General features: G+C 46.1%; 1 protein-coding gene across 3 annotated transcripts in view; it reads left to right on the top strand.

Annotated features, from left to right (window-relative positions):
• Positions 1–17,125, top strand: part of LZTS3 (leucine zipper tumor suppressor family member 3) — a 215,099-nt gene that overhangs the window by 45,747 nt on the left and 152,227 nt on the right. Inside the window, exon 1 of one of the 3 annotated variants that reach the window (XM_073649255.1) lies at positions 16,821–17,083. The exons of the other annotated variants lie outside the window; for them this stretch is intronic. The gene's annotated coding sequence lies outside the window, so the exon portion shown is untranslated. Of the gene's footprint in view, positions 1–16,820; positions 17,084–17,125 lie in introns of those variants that run through there. 3 annotated transcript variants of the gene reach the window in all.

Below are 17,125 nucleotides of genomic sequence, written 5' to 3'. Positions count from 1 at the left end.
TACATTACTGATCCTGTACCCGATCCTGAGTTACCTCCTGTATTATACTCCAGAGCTGCACTCACTATTCTGCTGGTGCAGTCACTGTGTACATACTGTACATTACTGATCCTGAGTTACATGCTGTATTATACTCCAGAGCTGCACTCACTATTCTGCTGGTGCAGTCACTGTGTACATACATTACATTACTGATCCTGAGTTACATGCTGTATTATACGCCAGAGCTGCACTCACTATTCTGCTGGTGCAATCATTGTGTACATACATTACATTACTGATCCTGTACTGATCCTGAGTTACATGCTGTATTATACTCCAGAGCTGCACTCACTATTCTGCTGGTGCAGTCACTGTGTACATACATTACATTACTGATCCTGAGTTACATGCTGTATTATACTCCAGAGCTGCACTCACTATTCTGCTGGTGCAGTCACTGTGTACATACATTACATTACTGATCCTGAGTTACATCCTGTATTATACTCCAGAGCTGCACTCACTATTTTGCTGGTGGAGTCACTGTGTACATACATTACATTACTGATCCTGTACTGATCCTCAGTTACATCCAGTATTATACTCCAGAGCTGCACTCACTATTCTGCTGGTGCAGTCACTGTGTACATACATTACATTACTAATCCTGTACTGATCCTGAGTTACATCCTGTATTATACCCCAGAGCTGCACTCACTATTCTGCTGGTGCAGTCATTGTGTACATACATTACATTACTGATCCTGTACTGATCCTGAGTTACATCCAGTATTATACTCCAGAGCTGCACTCACTATTCTGCTGGTGCAGTCACTGTGTACATACATTACTTTACTGATCCTGAGTTACATCCTGTATTATACGCCAGAGCTGCACTCACTATTCTGCTGGTGCAATCATTGTGTACATACATTACATTACTGATCCTGTACTGATCCTGAGTTACATCCTGTATTATACTCCAGAGCTGCACTCACTATTCTGCTGGTGCAGACACTGTGTACATACATTACATTACTGATCCTGTAGTGACCCTGAGTTACATCCTGTATTATACTCCAGAGCTGCACTCACTATTCTGCTGGTGCAGTCACTGTGTACATACATTACATTACTGATCCTGTACTGATCCTGGGTTACATCCAGTATTATACTCCAGAGCTGCACTCACTATTCTGCTGGTGCAGTCACTGTGTACATACATTAAATTACTGATCCTGTACTGATCCTGAGTTACATCCAGTATTATACTCCAGAGCTGCACTCACTATTCTGCTGGTGCAGTCACTGTGTACATACATTACATTACTGATCCTGTACTGATCCTGAGTTGCATCCTGTATTATACTCCAGAGCTGCACTCACTATTCTGCTGGTGCAGTCACTGTGTACATACATTACATTACTGATCCTGTACTGACCCTGAGTTACATCCTGTATTATACTCCAGAGCTGCACTCACTATTCTGCTGGTGCAGTCACTGTGTACATACATTACATTACTGATCCTGTACTGATCCTGAGTTACATCCAGTATTATACTCCAGAGCTGCACTCACTATTCTGCTGGTGCAGTCACTGTGTACATACATTACATTACTGAATCTGAGTTACATCCTGTATTATACCACAGAGCTGCACTCACTATTCTGCTTGTGGAGTCACTGTATACATACATTACATTACTTATCCTGTACTGATCCTGAGTTACATCCTGCATTATACTCCAGAGCTGCACTCACTATTCTGCTGGTGGAGTCACTGTGTACATACATTACATTACTGATCCTGTACTGATCCTGAGTTACATCCTGTATTATACTCCAGAGCTGCACTTACTATTCTGCTGGTGCAGTCACTGGGTACATACATTACATTACTGATCCTGTACTGACCCTGAGTTACATCCTGTATTATACTCCAGAGCTGAACTCACTATTCTGCTGATGCATTCACTGGGTACATACATTACATTACTGATCCTGAGTTACATCCTGTATTATACTCCAGAGCTGCACTCACTATTCTGCTGGTGCAGTCACTGTGTACATACATTACATTACTGATCCTGTACTGATCCTGAGTTACATCCTGTATTATACTCCAGAGCTGCACTCACTATTCTGCTGGTGCAGACACTGTGTACATACATTACATCAGGGCTCGACAAACCCAGGCGCCTGGTCGCCAGTGGCGCCTAGAAAATGTTGTCTGGCGCCTAGCCCACACACCCACCCGCCCACTCACTGTCGGGGCCCGGGCCCACACACCCGCCCGCCCACTCACTGTCGGGGTCGGGCCCACACACCCACCCGCCCACTCACTGTCGGGGCCCTGGCCGCTTCCTCGGCACCTGTTCAGGGACGCAGGCGCTGCTTGATTGCCGGCACTCCCCCCAGACATGGCCGCGCGCTGTCCGGCTGTGTCTGCTAGTAATGATACGGCAGGGTCGACGGCACTGCACCTTTAATTGTGCTTGTGTGTCGCTCCTGCCGCGTCATTACTAGCAGACACAGCCGCACAGCGCGCAGCCATGTCTGGGGGAAGTGCCGGCAATCAAACATCGTCGGAGCGGAGGTCCTGCACAGATGGGCGGGAGGGGCCCGGACCCGACCGCAAGTGGGCCCCTCTGATGTTCCAGGGCCATGAAGTCTGTGACACGCCGGGGGCCCTGCACTGCCCCATACCCGAGGAGCTGCTGGACAGGACACTGGACCGGGGACAGGTGAGTGAGGCTTCCCCAATCCCCATATTAAAAATATTAGTAATGGGTCTGTGTGAGTGCATGTATGTGAATGTCAGTGTATATGACTGTCTATATATATTTGTCTGTTTTATCTATGTGTATGTCTGTATGTGTACATATGTCTGCGTACCGTGTGTGCGTGCATATGTCTGCGTACCGTGTGTGCGCGCATATGTCTGCGTACCGTGTGTGCGCACGCATATGTCTGCGTACCGTGTGTGCGCGCATATGTCTGCGTACCGTGTGTGCGCGCATATGTCTGCGTACCGTGTGTGCGTGCATATGTCTGCGTACCGTGTGTGCGTGCATATGTCTGCGTACCGTGTGTGCGCGCATATGTCTGCGTACCGTGTGTGCGTGCATATGTCTGCGTACCGTGTGTGCGCACGCATATGTCTGCGTACCGTGTGTGCGTGCGTATGTCTGCGTACCGTGTGTGCGCGCGCATATGTCTGCGTATGTGAAGGATGAGGGGGCAGGCTGGGCCATGTGTAATAAATAAATAAATATATATATATATTTATTTCTCCGCTGTATCTGTGCATCATGAATCGTGTATGTGTTAAAAGGGCCCACTGAGACTCTTTCGCCCGGGGCCCAGAAAAACCTGGAGCCGGCCCTGGGGGGAAGGATCGCTGTGGCCGGGGGGCCACTACCTGTGTAAGTACATACAAAGGCCGTGCTCCCCGGGGAGACGCCGTGTGTGAGGGGGTCTATATGTACAATTTGTCAACAAAAAAAATTCTGGCTCCTAAATTTTTTGGCTGGCTCCTAGATTCTGAACAACTTTGTCGACCCCTGCATTACATTACTGATCCTGTACTGATCCTGAGTTACATCCTGTATTATACTCCAGAGCTGCACTCACTATTCTGCTGGTGCAGTCACTGTGAACATACATTACATTACTGATCCTGTACTGATCCTGAGTTACATCCTGTATTATAAACCAGAGCTGCACTCACTATTCTGCTGGTGCAGTCACTGTGAACATACATTACATTACTGATCCTGTACTGATCCTGAGTTACATCCTGTATTATACTCCAGAGCTGCACTCACTATTCTGCTGGTGCAGTCACTGTGAACATACATTACATTACTGATCCTGTACTGATCCTGAGTTACATCCTGTATTATAAACCAGAGCTGCACTCACTATTCTGCTGGTGCAGTCACTGTGAACATACATTACATTACTGATCCTGTACTGATCCTGAGTTACATCCTGTATTATACTCCAGAGCTGCACTCACTATTTTGCTGGTGCAGTCACTGTGTACATACATTACATTAGTGATCCTGTACTGATCCTGAGTTATATCCAGTATTATACTCCAGAGCTGCACTCTCTATTCTGCTGGTGGAGTCACTGTGTACATACATTACATTACTGATCCTGTAGTGACCCTGAGTTACATCCTGTATTATACTCCAGAGCTGCACTCACTATTCTGCTGGTGCAGTCACTGTGTACATACATTACATTACTGATCCTGTACTGATCCTGAGTTACATCCTGTATTATACTCCAGAGCTGCACTCACTATTCTGCTGGTGGAGTCACTGTGTACATACATTACATTACTGATCCTGTACTGATCCTGAGTTACATCCTGTATTATACTCCAGAGCTGCACTCACTATTCTGCTGGTGCAGTCACTGGGTACATACATTACATTACTGATCCTGTACTGACCCTGAGTTACATCCTGTATTATACTCCAGAGCTGCACTCACTATTCTGCTGGTGCAGTCACTGTGTACATACATTACATTACTGATCCTGTACTGATCCTGAGTTACATCCTGTATTATACTCCAGAGCTGCACTCTCTATTCTGCTGGAGCAGTCACTGTGTACATACATTACATTACTGATCCTGTACTGATCCTGAGTTACATCCTGTATTATACTCCATAGCTGCACTCACTATTCTGCTGGTGCATTCACTGTGTACATACATTACATTACTGATCCTGTAGTGACCCTGAGTTACATCCTGTATTATACTCCAGAGCTGCACTCACTATTCTGCTGGTGCAGTCACTGTGTACATACATTACATTACTGATCCTGTACTGATCCTGAGTTACATCCTGTATTATACTCCAGAGCTGCACTCACTATTCAGCTGGTGCAGTCACTGTGTACATACATTACATTACTGATCCTGTACTGATCCTGAGTTACATCCTGTATTATACTCCAGAGCTGTACTCACTATTCTGCTGTTGCAATCACTATGTACATACATTACATTACTGATCCTGAGTTACATCCTGTAGATCTTCTATTATAAAAATGAAAAACATAACAATAATAATAACTGAAACATAACAAAATTATCAACCACAAAATAAACAATGTAATGAACTGGTCCAGCCGCTCCCTCTCTCCTCACACACATATTATACTTATATACAGAATAATAACTAATAATTTGTTACACCTCCGACTTCTGGTCCGGTTACCAAAGAAAATAATAACCACAAACAATAAATAAAATAAACAATAGCTGGCAATAATTTATACATACAACTATATACAAGACTAAACTAACCACCCCCACACTCAAGCCCACCATTCCCAACCCCCCCTCTGACCTGAGAGCTGGTCCTGTGTCTCATGCCTCAGTCCATGTCCAACGTCCATAGGCCAGATCAGACAGTACCAGTTTTTCACCCAAACACCCCAGTGTCCCAAAGTCCCACAAAATGAACACACCTTCTCCCTTTTCCTAACACCTACACGCAAATCTATATCCCTATATACAATCTATATACAATATATACAGAAACAAACACCGCAATAACCACAACTGACCAAGCCCAAGTTTGGCGCCTGCAGCCCTACGTCACTGTCTACTGATCAAAACAAAACAAAAAGCCCACCACCAGGAGAGGATATGACCAGACTAGGGCACACTAAAAGAAAAGCCCCTCTAGAGGAGAGCGGCCCTCCGTGTACCCAGTCTCTCATACTCCAGAGAACGCACCTTCACCAGGTCACTAAGTATGGTCCTAAACACATCGTCCACTGGAAGGATTTTCCGTTGCGTCTAGGCTTCTGAAAATTGGTCAACAGAACCCTTTTGTCAAGGAGCTTCCTTTCAGAGTCCTGGTTTCCCACATTCCCAGACCCCACCGGCAAATTACCTTCAGAACCAGGGTAACATAAGCCGGTAGATGTCCATCCGGTGTGTGAAGATCCTTCCCTTGCCCTCCTGTCTCCCATTCCTGGAAGAAAGGCTGAAACCATCCACTACATCAAAATACCCACGGAGGAGCCCTCTCTTTCCAGAGGTTTGCAATATTGATCTTAATGAAGGTATTCACAAGGAATACCACAGGGCTGACCATACCAAATTCCCCTAGTCTCCCTGGTATGGTAAATATCCTCCCTCTTGACCAGTTTCAGTCTATTCCACCAAAACAGTTAGAAGAACAAACTGTAGACCCTAGTCTAGAGAGGCTCCGACAAGATGCACACACTGCATAAATAGATCAGTGAAGGCAGCAGGTAAGTTTTGATCATGTTTACCCTTTACCTTAGAGTCAAAGACCAACCCTTCCATTGGTTCACCTTCTGAGTTGTGATGTCTAGCCTGATATCCCAATTTTGTTTGGGGTAATCCCTCTGGCCAAATTTGATGGCAAGTACTTTTGCTGAGCCTTTGGGTCCTGGAAGAGTGTCCAAGAGATCAAAAGCAGGATCTCCTCTTCCCATCCAGAGACTCTCACCCTTATCCCGGTTTATCTTGGACCCGGATGCCTCCAAGTAGCGATCTACCTCTGACATCAGCCACTCTGCCTCCCCAGCAGAGGAAACAAAAACAATGACATCATCGGCATACGCCACCAACCTCAGAGTGTCTTCTGGTGCAACACAGTCCATCCAGGCCAACGGTCCACGTTCCACCCTCCTAAGAAGTGGGTCAATTGCAAACATGTACCGCAGTGGGCTCAAGGGACAACCCTGTTGAACACCAGACCCAATTTCAAAAGATCTGCCAATCCAACTGTTCACAAGCGGGAAACTCTCTGCCCCAGCTTACAAAGTCTTAAGCCAATCAACAAAATCCCCTGGCAGGCCATACCTCAGAAGGACAGACCAGAGGTACTCATGATTAACCCGATCAAACGCTTTTGTCTGGTCCAGTGACAGCATCATGTACCCCTTCCAATGGCCAACTCTACCCTGCTCCACCGCCTCTCAGACACAGAGCACCACACTAATTGTACTTTGGCCTGGAACGGAGCAATGCTGGGCCCCCAAAAGAAGTAGGGGTGCAAATTTCACTAGCCAATTAAACAGCACCTTTGCCAAAACCTTCCTGTCTGCATTGAGAAGCACTTTGGGACGCCAATTCTCAATGCAAGATGGGACCTTGCACTTTGACAAGATGATCAGGGCAGACCTCCTCATTGACTTTGGCAGAGTGCCCAAGGAAAGACACTCATTTAATACCTAGAGGGGAACCAAAGCATCCTTAAAGATCTTATAGAATTCAGATATTAAGCCATCTGGACTGGGAGATTTCTTTAGGGCAAGCCCTTCAATCGCCAACTTAACTTCCTCTTCCCTGATCATCTCTGTCAAGAGAGCGGTCTACCCTTGGTTTGGGGATGGCTTTAGCCAGGAAAGCCGACATCTCATCGCAATCCAGATCACTTCTCCAAGAGATGCGAGTAGAAGGATATGACGACCTCCAGGATCCCTGATCTGGATCTTTTCAGGGACCCCGCAGTGTCGACCAGTCCTGTAAGAACTTTACTATTCACTGACATCTTGCCTTTTCTGTAAGATTTGGGCGAGCGGTACTTCCCGTAATCCCTCTCAAAAACCAAAGATGCGTGTCTATCATACTGACACCTCATAAGCAAAGATTTCACTCTGGAGGTCTCCTCGCGGCTACCTCCAGTTGAGACAAGATGCTTGAGTAGCCTCCTCAGGCCCTGATACAGGCGGTACCTGTCCAGGCTCCTGAGGCTCGAGAGCTGGCGGAAGAATCTCGCCACCCTTTTCTTAAACATCTCCCACCACTCTGACTTACTACTACAAAGATCCAGTAAGGGTACCCAGCTCTGAAGAAAATCCTCAAAGGACTGTCTTATCTCCGCTTCTTCCAAGAGAGACGATTTGAGCCTCCAAAAACCTCTTCCCATCCGGGGGGTCTCTGTTACATTCAGAGAATACAAAATTAAACAGTGGTCAGAGAACTCCACCTCAACAACACACTGCTGAAAAGACTGCTTCCTCCCATAAGTAAAACCTGTCTATTCTGGACCTACAGTTACCTCCATGATAGGTGAGCCCCTCGTGGCCTGGGGTGTGCCGGATGTGGACATCCACCAGGCGAGCCTCACTAGCTATACTATTAAGGGCGATGCTAACATAAGTCATCTTGTCTCAGGAACCTCCTCTATCTCGGGGCCTCGAGACAGTTTTGAAGTCCCCTCCAAAGTCGACTTGTCAACTTGAAATAATGTAGGGCTTGATCCTCATAAAGAGGCATTTACAGTCCCACTTAGATTGGGGACCATAGATGTTAATGAGCCGAAGCTCTTGTTCCCTCATGAGGACATCTAAGATCAGGAACCTCCCCATTTATAACTCAATAACCCGTTAGCATTCTACTGGTGTAGTAAAAAGGACTGCCACTCCGCTATATGGCTCGGCCTTAAGAGACCAATAGGAGGGCCCAAGCCTCCACTCCCTCACAGCTTCAGAAAACATCTGCCATGTTTGACAGCCTGGTCTCTTGCAAAAAGAAAACCCTCAACCTGACTGAAAAAATCAACGGCTGCAAATCTAGCCGTATTTGACTTAATTCTGGTGACATTAATGGACACCAGCGTCAACAGAATGATGCTAATGATTGAGTTAGACGGCTTTCTATCCCTTATTTTCCGTCTCAAAGGAGGAATCCTGATCCCTCTTTAATGACACAGAGCTCTCCATTTCCATGTGGTTTTTTCCTCTATCATCCTCGTCTCCAGACTCTGGGCCAGTCCACCCACAAGGACCTTTCATCCCCAGAAGAAGGAGACTTGGCACCCCCTGTAAGCCCCACCGAGGCCAGAATTAGGGCTGTGGAGTCAGTAAGCCAAACCACTGACTCTGACTCCTCAATGTCACGGGTTTACAGCAACAGAGAGGAGCCAGAAGACCGCAGCGTCTGATTCCTCCCACTCCTGCACTCACTAGAAGCCTTTCACCTTCATATTAAATGGTGCAGGTTTCTTTCAGCAGTGCAGGGGTTAATCTGCTCTGTTGTGAGCTCCTGGAAGCTTACCTGCATTAAGGCTCTCAGCTGTTCACTGTTAGCCACTCCCTGCTCCTATATAACCTGGGTTTTGGCTTGGAGTCATTGCTAGAGCCAACTTATGCTGCATGGTGCTAGGAGTGTGGTGGAGAGTTGTTGTTTGAGAAGGCGTTTGGAGGATTTAAGCTAAGACTTTTGAAATCCTCTTTTCTTATTTTGATTTTTTCCCCATCCTCCACTTCCCGTTGTTTTTGTGCATATATTTGTATGATTGGTATTTTCCTTTAGCCCTGTTTGTATTACCTTTTTAGCCTGGTTGGTGTACTGCCATACACTACTACTCCTCTCTTCCCGGGGTGGGGGAAGGGAACAGACTGAGGGCGGATTGAGGAGCACAGACAAGGTACGTGGCCCCAGGGTCTTCACCTTCAGAAGTAATCCAGAGAACAGGGACAGCTAGGGCACCCCTAGCATTAGGAACAGGGAAGGAGCCCTTAGCCCCGGGATACCTGACAACAGAGTCGTGACACTCAATTTCCCTGACTGCCAATTCCGACTCCAACTTTGACTCCACAACTCCGACTCATAAAGTGCAGCACAGATTCATCTCAACTAAAAGCCTAAATCCATTGATCAGGAATAGAACAGACATTTATTGGACATTTCATAACTTTCCCAAATTGTTATGAAAACATTTACAGCACTTACTGCATTAAACTACTGAACCAAATTAATTTTATATTTTAGGAGTCCATTTTATACCAATTCCAACTCCACCAAAATGGACACCGACTCCTCGACTCCATCTCCACTGCCCTGGCCAGAACCTCACCCTCTGCTTCCTCAGAAGAAGAGATGTTCTCAAGGGCTTGGAACTGATTAGAAAGACCACAGGGCAGAGTCAGTTTTACCTTCCTTAGGTACCTTGCTCACAGTGGGAGAAGATGTTTTATCTCCGGTCTTTCTCTTCTTTTTGATGCCGAACTTACACTTGTCCATTAGCCACTGCTTACTATCTTCATCCATACTTTCATAATGGGAGGATTCTGAGGAAGTGGCACTTTACTCCCAGTGGATCTCCCCGATCTTCTCTCCCAACTCATCATGCCCCAGGACCTCAGCAGCAAAACTGCCGTCCAGGACAGTGGCTGCCCCAGTAGCCTGGGTCTCGTCCAGCTCATACTGTCTGTGCTTGTGTAGATGCAAGGCAGGCAACTTTATCATGCTTTTCCTCCCTAGCCCCTCAGCTCCTTCACTTCTGCTAGTCCCTTTCCCAGCAGAATCAGCCTCACGGCTTTCTCACAACCTCATTAGTGAAGGAACGAGGACAATGGCTGAATGGGTGACCTAACTCACCAGGTAGCACCTAATCTCCACACAAGATGGCCGACAATCGAACACAATGATTATTTCTGCATAGTACAGTTTTCACTGAAGTGTGTGGGGTCGCCACACTTGTGACACAGCTTCGGTTGCCCCTGGTAAAAGACCAGGATACGATCCCTACCCAGGAAAGCAGATGATGGAATGTGGGCAACCGTACCACCTGAACGCTGAAGTTTTACCATAAACGTCCAGGCCCTTGACCAGATACTAAACTCGTCGCAATTTTTCTTTGGCATCTCTACCACCACTCCGTTCCGACCAAGCCACGTCATAATGTCATAACAAGAAAGCTACTCATTACAAGTCAGCATGATCACTTTCTTGACTTGATTTTGTCATGACACCATCTGAATGGCAAAGTCTCGACACACAGGCTAATTTTTTGCCAACTTTCGACCAGAAGAGCTCAAGCCCTTCCAGCCAAACAAAGCTAGCAACAAACTCAGACATGGAATAGGGATGTATCAAGGCGTAGATGTCAATCACCTTGAAGTCCATCCTCAGCAGGAGCTCCACAACCTTAGACCTTGGAGGACGTGCATCACTGCCCCTCCACAAAAAAACTAACCACATTCCTAAGCACACTGCCCGGCCCGGCTGTTGGGAGGGACCACACTGTATCCCACCTTTTTGCTCTCGGAAGGCCCCAAGGCCATGGCTTTATATCTGGATGGATAGATCAACCTCCCGACCCTCTTCCATTAGTGATCTCTCCCCTTTCTGTAGAGCCTTTAGCAGGCGTCACTGCAACATGCCATCCCCAGAGCCCAGAGACGAGGAGGATGCCCTATTTCTCCCGGAGGTGACATTGGCATAACTCCTGACAGGTGCTGCCACCACCGAGGGGGCAACAGGACCAGTGACTACATCAGCCCCAACATCATTACCACTCACCTCCATCACCATCTCACCCGCCTCCAAACCAGCAACCACACCACTAGACAATGGATTGGCCTCATTCACACTCACCACCACATTCACTCCTGCTGGACCAGTAATAACAGTGGGTGACATTTTACCCTCAGCATCATCAGGCATAAGGGACTTAGCCACCTTCATAGAACCAGAGGTAACCTCACCCCTAGTCTTACATGTGCCCTCTGTGTCATGAGTTGGTAATTTCTGCTTCTTTACATTTGGAATAAGGCGCCGCTGATCTTTAGCTGCTGTGAGGCGCCGCTGATCTATAGCACCAGGGTTTTGTTGACCAGCGGCGCCAACACAGAATAACACTTAACTCTCCGCCCCAGCAGCCCCCTCCCACTGCCGCCGCTTCTCAACTAAGTGATGGGTTGTATACAGTGGGGTCTGGTCTGGACTCTATATACAGTGTGGTTTGGGGTCTGTATATAGTGGGGTCTGGTCTGTATATAGAGGGGTCTCTATACAGTGTGATCTGGGATCTGTATACAGTGGGACTTGGTCTGTGGTCTGTATACAGTGTGATCTGGGATCTGTATACAGTGGGACTTGGTCTGGGGTCTGTATACAGTGTCTGGGGTCTGTATACAGTGGGACTTGGTCTGGGGTCTGTATACACTGCAATATGAGGTCTATTTACAGTGGGGTCTGCATACAGTGGGGTCCGTATTAAGGGGGCTCTGGTCTGGGGTCTATGGAAAGGGAGGTTTGGTAAGCACTGACTTTGAGTCTGTTCGAAGAGGGTTTGGGGGTCTATATCTTCATCTAGAGGGTGTAGTGTGTGGTCTGTATTCATTTTGGAGTGTGTTGAGGGGGTCACCTGTACCTTTCAGATGGGAGAGGTTGGAGTAGCTTTGTGGCGCCATCACTTTCTGTAGCTTTCCGCGGGTGTACTCTGCATTAAAACCTCGTTCCATCCTTCTCTCCCGGATATATATATATAACATGAGATGATTCATCCCGGAGTTGTGTAGGGTACGGGCCCGAATCAGGTACGTATAATAGTCTCCATAGCAACCCTGCAGATAGTAGCTGCTCAATTCCTGACAGAAATGGATCTGGAGCCAAGCACAGCAGTGATAGATGAACACTATGGTTAATACAGGAGATAACTCCATCCCTGGTGTCATGCTGCAGCCAATCATATTCCTCTGTTGGGGGGCATATATATTTATACATAAATGTGCTATATATCGGGTTAGTAGAGGAGGGGTCTCCTGTTTCCAATTTGATATGAGCTGTGAAGGCCTTGGAGGAATCAACTGTGTACTACTCTGTTTCTCCTGTGGGGGCGCTGCAGGGAAAATGAACACTAGCTGTCACAATCACACATACAGTGGGTAAGGAAAGCATTCAGACCCCTTTACATTTTTCACTCTTTGTTTCATTGCAGCCATTTGGTAAATTCTAATAAGTTCATTTTTTTCTCATTAAAGTACACTCTGCACCCCATCTTGACTGAAAAAAAACAGAAATGTAGAAATGTTTGCATATTTATTAAAAAAGAAAAACTGAAATATCACACGGTCATAAGTATTCAGACCCCTTGCTCAGTATTGAGTAGAAGCCCCCTTTTGAGCTAGTACAGCCATGAGTCTTGTTGGGAATGATGCAACAAGTTTTTCACACCTGGATTTGGGGATCCTCTGCCATTCTTCCTTGCAGATCCTCTCCAGTTCCGTCAGGTTGGATGGTGAACGTTGGTGGACAGCCATTTTCAGGTCTCTCCAGAGATGCTCAATTGGGTTTAGGTCAGGGCTCTGGCTGGGCCAGTCAAGAATGGTCACAGAGTTGTTCTGAAGCCACTCCTTTTGTTATTTTAGCTGTGTGCTTAGGGTCATTGTCTTGTTGGAAGGTGAACCTTCGGCCAAGTCCAGAGCACTCTGGAAGAGGTTTTCATCCAGGATATCTCTGTACTTGGCCGCATTCATGTTTCCTTCAATTGCAACCAGTCGTCCTGTCCCTGCAACTGAAAAGCACCCCCATAGCCTGATGCTGCCACCACCATGTTTCACTGTTGGGATTGTATTGGTCAGGTGATGAGCAGTGCCTGGTTTTCTCCACACATACCGCTTAGAATTATCACCAAAAAGTTCTGTCTTCGTCTCATCAGACCAGAGAATCTTATTTCTCATAGTCTGGGAGTCCTTCATGTGTTTTTGAGCAAACTCTATGCAAGCTTTTATATATCTTGCACTGAAGAGAGGCTTCCTTCGGGCCACTCTGCCATAAACGCCCGACTGGTGGAGGGCTGCAGTGATAGTTAACTTTGTGGAACTTTCTCCCATTTCCCTACTGCATCTCTGGAGCTCAGCCACAGCGATCTTGGGGTTCTTCTTTACCTCTCTCACCAAGGCTCTTCTCCCATGATTGCTCAGGTGGCTGGACGGCCAGGTCTAGGGAGGTCTAGGAAGACTTCTGGTGGTCCCAAACTTCTTCCATTTAAGGATTATGGAGGCCACTGTGCTCTTAGAAACCTTGAGTAATGCAGAAATTCTTTTGTAGCCTTGGCCAGATCTGTGCCTTGCCACAATTCTGTCTCTGAGCTCCTTGGGCAGTTCCTTTGAGCTCATGATTCTCATTTGGTCTGACATGCACTGTGAGCTGTGAGGTCTTATATAGACAGGTGTGTGCCTTTCCAAATCAAGTCCTATCAGTCTAATTAAACACAGCTGGACTCCAATGAAGGAGTAGAACCATCTCAAGGAGGATCAACAAGGAAATGGACAGCATGTGACTTAAATATGAGTTTCTGAGCAAAGGGTCTGAATACTTATGACCATGTGATAGTTCAGTTTTTCTTTTTTAATAAATCTGCAAACATTTCTACATTTTTGTTTTTTTTCGGTCAAGATGGGGTGCAGAGTGTACTTTAATGAGAAAAAAAATTAACTTTGTAGAATTTACCAAATGGCTGCAATGAAACAAAGAGTGAAAAATTTAAAGGGGTCTGAATACTTTCTGTACCCACTGTAGATAGAAGGTGATCACAGAGGGTCCGGTCAGGTTCCTCATCTACAGCGGTAAGGTTCCTAGGAGATACTGAAACAGCCGGGTGAGCTCATTTGATTGTTCTCGGATCTCTTAGGGAGTCATTTTGTTTTTTGAATCCTTTTTTCTCATTCCGACAACATCTGCTTCTGAGCTTGCGCCCCCTGTCCAGGGCAGGTAGCTCCTTGCTTCTATCTAATGTTTAGGGCCAGCTTTAGGAACACTAGGGACACATCTGGCACTGGCAGACAAGGTGTTAATAGTTTCATTTCCGGAAGTTTCTGATGCAGAACCCATTATTTTGAGATAAGCTCCAGCAGATGTTTATTGCAGGCAGTGCATAAAGCGGTGACGCTTCAGCGGACAGACATCTTCCTATTTAGTAAGGATGACTTTAAGGCGCCGGTTCCAGGTTGTGCGGCATCTATTATGGCGGTTACGTGGCGAGCCCATTGGCAGATTTCTCCAGTAGAAGCTAAAAACCTCACGAGTCAGAAGACACTTATTCTGAATGTTTCTCGACTCGAAAAAAAATCCCTGGATTAACGATCCATCTGGAGAAAACTAGTAAGAGGTTTTTGATGGAGCTCTAGAGGGGTCCTGTTTCTCCTTGTGGAGACTCTGGGACAAAAAATTCTAAAAATCAGTTCTTCTCTATAAAAAAAAAAAAAGACATTTTCCTCACTAGTGCCGCCTATTGGAGGTAGTTACCCTATCAGTCAGTCTCTGACCCTTTAATGGGTATTGCCACATGACCCTCACTAAAGGTCGGTCTCCCTCCCACCACGCCAACCATTACCCTGCTCTGCACTGATGAAGGAGAAAAACCCTGAAACATCTGTCTGTAGAAGGATGTCTCTGTCTTATATCCTCAGTCATGATGAAAATTGAGTTAAAGGGTCTGATATTGACTAGTAGGGTAGCAACATCCAATAGGTGGCACAAAAGAGACAGATTTGCTGTTTTGCACAACTATTGCCCAGCTTGTGGTCTCCACAAGGAGGAACATCACCACCATAGATATGCACAAGAAAGGCATCCAGGACCATTTTGAATTTTTGTGATAAATTCACCATGACAGCTTATACTGAAAGAAAGTCACTGTCAATGATGATGGTGAAATCTTCTTGCTCTTACAGTAAAGAATCCTCTCTATGATCTATTCTTCTGTTTCTATTTTACGTATTTATATAGCGCCAATAGTTAGCACAGCGCTTTACAAACATCATCACTGTCCCCATTGGGGCTCAATCTACATTCCCTATCAATATGTCTTTGGAGTGTGGGAGGAGACCGGAGAACTCAGAGGAAACCCACGCAAACATGGGGAGAACATGCAAACTCCTTACAGACGTTGGAACTTTAACCCAGAACCCCAGTGCTGCAAGGCGACAGTGCTAATGACTGAGCTACCCTGAAAACTTCCTGCTGTTACTGTAAAGAATCCTGTCTATGATGATGGCGAAACCTTCTTGAACTTACAGTAAAGAATCCTATCTATGACGATGGTGAAACCTTCTCGAAGATTATAGTAAAGAATCCTGTCTATAACGATGGTGAAACCTTCTCGAAATTACAGTAAAGAATCCTGTCTATGATGATGGTGAAACCTTCTCAAAGATTATAGTAAAGAATCCTGTCTATGACGATGGCGAAACCTCGAAATTAAAGTAAAGAATCCTGTCTATAACGATGATGAAACCTTCTCGAAATTACAGTAAAGAATCCTGTCCATGAAGATGGTGAAACCTTCTTGATCTTACAATAAAGAATCTTTATTTTGACGATGGTGAAAATTTCTTGCTCTTACAGTAAATAATACTGTCAACAATATTAAAACCTTCTTGCTGTTGCAGAAAAGAATCCTGTCCGTGATGTAACCTTCTTGTTAGATAATGTTCTGGTATAAATAGGTTGTTGCGCTGTGATAATGGCGGGGTTGTTAGTCTTTGTGGTGGTCACTCTCAGGCCTAACTTCTTATAATGTCTTGTGATAACAGTAATTGATGCGCGGTCCATGCTGCCTACATTCAGCATTATTTTTAGCCCATATAATCTTTGAGTTGTTATCTCTGAATGCTCCATGGGACTAGTACTCGGCCCCCATCATGGTCTTTCCTAAAAGATCGCCTGGAACATCATATGGCAGTATTAGTTAGACATTGTATAGCGCTGTGATTACCTGACTTTATGTGTTCGGTTGTTTTTTTTTTTGGGTCATTTTCTGTTGGTATTGTCTGTGCACTGTATGGCGGTATTATTTTTGCAGCATGTCGTTTTGAAGGATGAATTAAGGAAAGTCCGTTTTCGTCCTCACTTAAGGGGATAGAGTGCTGCCTTCTTTTTTTCTCGGATACATAGAAATAAGACAGAATGTCAGTCCGGAGCTTCGCTCTTTAATTCCCAGGCTTCGTAATTAGATGATCCTTTTTTTTTTCCAGTATGTGAAAATATTAGCCCTTTGTTGGCGGGTGAGCTGGCACCGTTCTGCGCTGAAGCCTCTACACCCACCTATCTGCCTACTCGGGCATTCAGCCCAACTGAACATTCAGTCCTACACAGCGACGACGTGACTCAGTGAGCTGAACACGCCACTACACACATGAAGCGTGGATGTGGGGAAGCCGCAGTCAATGCTCTCTCCGTATGATCCGGGGAAGGCTCGGCTATGCTGCAGTACCGGGGACGGACGAGCCTTGTGCAGCTATCACACAGCATGGGGACCGAGAGGGCCTGCAACATGATATGAGAAGACAATCTGCAAAGGTAAGAGGAGGGGGGCGCACCAGGCTCCAGCTAATCACAGCC

The sequence above is a fragment of the Phyllobates terribilis genome, unplaced genomic scaffold (assembly GCF_046119375.1).
Source record: "Phyllobates terribilis strain yellow unplaced genomic scaffold, ASM4611937v1 Scaffold_1__5_contigs__length_1240528914, whole genome shotgun sequence".
Taxonomy (NCBI): domain Eukaryota; kingdom Metazoa; phylum Chordata; class Amphibia; order Anura; family Dendrobatidae; genus Phyllobates; species Phyllobates terribilis.
Note: the sequence above shows the minus strand (reverse complement) of the source record. Positions and strands in the feature narration are given on the sequence as shown.